Here is a 6,000-nt window from a genome sequence, read left to right as displayed (position 1 = left end):
GCTGGTAGCTGCCGACAAGGCTGAGATAGGGAGAGAGAGTCAATAGTTTTGAAAGTACGGGAAAAAGTATATTTTGGGAAATGCTTATTAATGACTCTCATCCTTTAATGTCACTGATTATTGAAGGTAAACAGTTTGAAGGATTAGTGGATACAGGAGCAGATGTTTCGGTTATTTCTCTTCAGCAGTGGCCTAATGACTGGAAAAAAGAAAAAATTCCTCTTGTTTTAACAGGCTTAGGATCAATAGCAGATGTGTGGAGAAGCGCTCAACCTTTGTCATGCCAATTGTCTAATGGAAAGAAAGTATTTATTTCTTTTTACATTGTTAATATACCTATTAATATCTGGGGAAGAGATCTTTTATTTTCTTTAGAAACAACGCTTACCATCTCGTCGGAAAACTTGTAGCCACTGCTCAAATTCCTCGAGCTCTCCCATTGAAATGGTTAACTGATGTCCCTAAATGGGTTGAGCAGTGGCCGCTTCCAAAAGTGAAGCTCGAGGCTTTAGAACAATTAGTAAAAGAACAGCTTCAATCTGGCCATATTGAACCTTCTACGTCTCCTTGGAATTCTCCTGTTTTTGTCATTAAGAAAAAATCTGGTAAATGGAGAATGTTAACTGATCTAAGGGAAGTTAACAAATGTATAGAACCTATGGGAGCTTTGCAATTAGGTCTCCCTTCTCCTGCTTTGATTCCACAGGATTGGTCTTTGATGGTTTTAGATTTGAAGGATTGTTTTTTTAATATTCCTTTGCAAATAAAAGATAGAAATAATTTTGCTTTTACTATTCCAGTGTATAATCATGGGCAGCCCGTAAAACGTTATCAATGGACAGTGTTGCCTCAAAGAATGATTAATAGCCCTACACTTTGTCAGGAGTTTGTTGATCATGCTCTTATTACTGTGAGACAACAATTTTCTAATTGTCTTCTCTATCATTATATGGATGATCTTCTATTGGCAGCTCCTAGTAAAGAGGAACGAGATAAATTTTTTATTCATGTAAAGAAAGCTTTAAGTGATTTTAATCTTCAAATTGCTCCTGAAAAAATTCAAACTGAATTTCCTATTTCATATTTAGGTGCTATTTTGGGACAACAAAGAATAAAACCTCAAAAAGTCCAAATTAGACGAGATAATTTAAAAACTCTTAATGATTTTCAGAAGCTTTTGGGTGATATTATCTGGTTACATCCCATGTTAGGGATTCCTACACATCAATTGTGTCATTTATTTTCTAGTTTGGAGGGTGATACTGCTCTTAACAGTCCTCAATCTCTTACTTCTCAAGCAAAAGAGGAATTACACTTTGTAGAGCAACGGTTGAATGAAGGGTTTCTTACTTATCTACAACAGGATCAACCTATATATTTCATAGTGTTCCATACTCCCTATTCTCCTACTGGAGTTATTGCTCAATCTGCAGGGTTGATTGAGTGGGTATTTTTACCCAACAACTATACAAAAAAGCTTACTGCTTATATGGATAGAATTGCTTTCCTTATTTTGAAAGGTCGAGGCCGTATTACTCAGTTAATTGGAAGTGACCCTCAAACAATTATTACTCAACTTACTTCCACCCAAATTTCTAATTGCTTACAGTTTAATGAAAATTGGCAGATAGCTCTTGCATTTTATTCAGGGACTTTTTCTAATCAATATCCTCAATCTAAAATGATAGATTTTCTTCGACATACATCAATGGTTTGTAAATCTCCTATATCTAATATTCCAGTTGAAGGAAAAACTATTTTTACAGATGCCAATAAAAATACTGCTGGCTATTGGACTGATACTACTTCTAAAGTTGTTCCACATTCCTTTTCTTCTGTGCAGCCTGCTGAACTTTGGGCCATTTGTTTGGCATTACAGGATTTTTTTGATATTCCTATTAATATTGTTTCTGATTCTAAATATGCAGTCTTTTCATGTATTTATCTTCCTGAAGCCACTCTACCGGTAACTTTAAAAACTAATATTGATAAATTATTTTTTCAGATTCAACAATTATTAATTAGGCGAACTAACCCTGTCTTTTTTACTTATATTCGAGCTCATTCTTCTCTTCCCGGACCATTATCTCAAGGAAATGCAAATATAGATGCCTTACTTTATCCTTTACAGTCTGCAACACAAGAACATTGCTTACATCATACTAATTCTAAAGGGTTACAAAAAACTTATTCGTTAACACGAAAACAAGCTCAATGCATTGTTCGTTCTTGTTCCATATGTTCACCATTTATTTTGCCCTTTGCCCCTCCTGCGGTAAATCCCAGAGGACTACAATCTAACCAAATCTGGCAAATGGATGTTGTTTTTATTTCTTCATTCGGTAAACAGAAATATGTTCATCATACTATAGATACTTATTCTCATTTTCAATGGGCTACAGCTTTAAGTTCAGAAAAGGCAGATTCTGTTATTACTCATTTACTATTTTGTTTTGCTATTATGGGCATACCTATAGAATTAAAAACTGATAATGCTCCCCCGTATCAATCCTCTAAATTATCTCAATTTTTAGAACAATATCATATTAAGCACACTTTTGGTATTCCTTATAATAGTCAAGGACAAGCTATAATTGAAAGAGCTAATCGGACTCTTCGAGAATACATTGAAAAAATAAGAAAGGGGGAAAAAGGTGTGGTATCACCAAGGGATGTATTAAATAAAACACTATTAACTCTTAATTTTTTGAATGTCTGGGGAAAAAGTAAGATTACTCCAGCAGAACAGCATTTTGGCAATTCAGAAAAGAAGACAAAAAGCTTTGAACATTCCCAGGTATGGTATAAAGATGAGATAAAGGGATGGATTCCAGCAGTACTTCACTTCTTGGGGCGAGGGTATGCTTTTATTTCTGTGAATAATTCCAGGATCTGGGTTCCATTGAGATTGGTGAAGTTGCAGGATAAGCGACCCAATCGTGCGCCAGTTTCAGGAACTGTCAATGCAGAGGACTTTCACCCTTGTGACAAGAGAGGCAAGTCCACCGACATGGGGACAGTTGAAGAAGCTGACTCAAGAAGCTGAGGGAACATTGCAGGGATCATGACCCTCGTCTAGTTATGAATTTTTCAAATCATGTAATTGTAGATTGGAGTCCTACTCATGGAGAATTTTTAGAAAAATGGTCTAATCAATCTTTAAAATGGCATCGTATAAATGGTACCCTGAATGGTCAAGGAAATGAAACTGTAAAATGGCAACATTTTGCATTGGTTCCACCTCAATTACAAATGGATGGGCACCCTCAATTACAGGGAGATATATGGAAATTATGGGCAGTGTCAGGTGACCTTACTCTATGGACGAAAAACTTTACTTTAAATATTAATGATCCTAAGGGGCCATTTCAAGTTCATTTGCATATTAATAAATCTTACTCTGCTATAGCATGTGTAAAATTTCCTTATTCTTTACTGTATGGGCAATGGATTTGGAATGAAATTTGGGGAGTTATATCATATTCTGATTGCAACTTGACTCAATGTATAAATCGTTCCTGGTGGGGAAATGTTGAAAACAAGATGGTCCATTCCAGTAATTATTCTTTGGTCATTGTGAAAGCACGGACTGAACTTTGGTTGCCTGTTAATCTTACTCGACCTTGGTCGGACTCTTTTGCTGTCACTCATCTTGTGAATGCTGTACAAACTCTTCTCCATCGATCTCGAAGAATGCTTGGCATTGTCATCGCATCAAATCTCGCCGTGGCTTCAGTAACAGCAACAGCAACTGTAGCAGGTCTTGCTTTGCATCAAGGCATACAGACTGCTGATTCTGTCAGGAAATGGCATAAAGATGCTCATTTATTGTGGCAACAACAGCATGATTTGGACTCTCAATTGGCTACTGATGTATTAAATTTACAACACACTGTTTCCTGGTTAGGAGATCAAGTGACTGTGTTAGCTACAAAGAGTGTGTTAAAATGTGATGGGAACTCATCTCACCTATGTGTAACCCCTGTTCCCTTTAATATGAGTGAGGGTTAAGAAAAGGTGAAAAGGTCTTTAGTGGGACACCAGAATTTAACTGCTGAAATTATGGAATTGGAACAAACTATATTGTCAACTTTTAGTAAGACGCTGCCTGATATTCTTGGTTCTGATATACTGAAGAGTCTTCAAGAAGGATTAGATAACCTTAATCCTTTAGGGCATGTATCTACATTGTTAACAACATCCTTTGTGAATACTTTGTTAATTGTTGCTTTATGTTTTATTGCTTTTATAGTCTACCGGGGCTAGCGAAAAGGGAAACAAAAGAAGAAGCTTTGCGTATTCAAGCGCTTATTCAGCATCTACAAGAAAAGAAAGGGGGAGATGTAGGGAACAAGGTATAAAGAAGGTTGAGAAGTGCTTGCAAACGAGACTCTCAACCAGGGCTGAACATTCTTGCAAACGAGATGTTCTGCCCAGTGTAGGGAACTAGGTTTAAGGAAGGTTGAGAAGTGCTTGCAAACGAGACTCTCAACCTGAGCTGAACATTCTTGCAAACGAGATGTTCAGCTAAGAATCCTGTTTGTTCCCGTGGGAAAAGAACATTTCTTGCACACAAGGATGTTTCTCTGATTCCTCAAAAGGAACAGACCCTGGGACAAAACGGATTCTAAGTTGATAAGGAAGTTCCCCAAAACAAAGTCTTAGCTGCAGTAAAGAAGTCAAGGTAAAGGTTATCTCGCCCTGCGCCTGCGCACTGTATAGTCTCTGAATCATAGTGCTTGGCAGCTTTCCCTGTAGGTTGTTGTGCAAGGGATATAAAATAAGCAGCTGTAAGAAGCAAGGGTTAAAATATAAAGATTCAAACCACTCTGCAGTGTTGGTGTTTCATTCCGTCGCCAGCAGTTTCCCCATAACTGCCTTCCTTTGTCAAGGATTCTCCATCACTGCCTTCTCCCCTCCCGGTTTCCCTCTAGATATCTTTTCTATGATTGTCCCCCTCACTGCCTTCTTCCTCAAGGATTCCCTCTGCCTTCTCTTCTCACACTTTCCTCTCAGACCACTCCCTCATATATCCTCCCTTACTCCTTATCCCTATCCAGTTTCCCCTTAGATCAGTTCAGTTGCTCAGTCATGTCTGAGTCTTTGTGACCCCATGGACTGCAGCACGCCAGGCCTCCCTGTTCATCACCAACTCCCAGAGCTTGTTCAAACTCATGTCCATTGAGTCAATGATGCCATCCAACCATCTCATCCTCTGTTGTCCCCTTCTCCTCCTGCCATGAATCTTTCCCAGCATCAGGGTCTTTTCCAATGAGTCAGTTCTTCACATCAGGTAGTCAAAATATTGCAGTTTCAGCTTCAGCATCAGAGCTTCCAATGAATATTCAGGACTGATCTCCTTTAGGATAGACTGGTTGGACCTCCTTGCAGTCCAAGGGACTCTCAAGAGTCTTCTCCAACACCACAGTTCAAAAGCATCAATTTTTCAGCGCTCAGCTTTCTTTATAGTCCAGCTCTCACATCCATACATGCCTACTGGGAAAACCATACTTTTGACTATATGGACCTTTGTTGGCAGAGTAATATCTCTGCTTTTTAGCATGCTCTCTAGGTTGATCATAGCTTTTCTTCCAAGGAGCAAGTGTTTCTTCATTTCATGGCTGCAGTCACCATCTGCAGTGATTTTGGAGCCCCAAAACAAATAAAGTCCGTCACTGTTTGCATTGTTTCCCCATCTATTTGCCATGATGAGATGGGACTGGATGCCATGCTCTTCGTTTTCTGAATGTTGAGTTTTAAGCCAACTTTTTCACTCTCCTCTTTCACTTTCATCAAGTTCTTCTTCGCTTTCTGCCATAAGGATGTTGTCATCTGCATATCTGAGGTTATTGATATTTCTCCCGGCAATCTTTATTCCACCTTGTGCTTCATCCAGCCAGGCGTTTCTCATAATGTACTCTGCATATAAGTTAAATAAGCAGGGTGACAATATACAGCCTTGATGTACTCCTTTCCCTGTTTAGGAAGTTGTTCCCAAAG

This window comes from Budorcas taxicolor, chromosome 11, assembly GCF_023091745.1.
Source record: "Budorcas taxicolor isolate Tak-1 chromosome 11, Takin1.1, whole genome shotgun sequence".
Lineage (NCBI taxonomy): Eukaryota > Metazoa > Chordata > Mammalia > Artiodactyla > Bovidae > Budorcas > Budorcas taxicolor.
The sequence above is the reverse complement of the archived record's forward strand: the minus strand, read 5'-3'. Positions refer to the sequence as shown.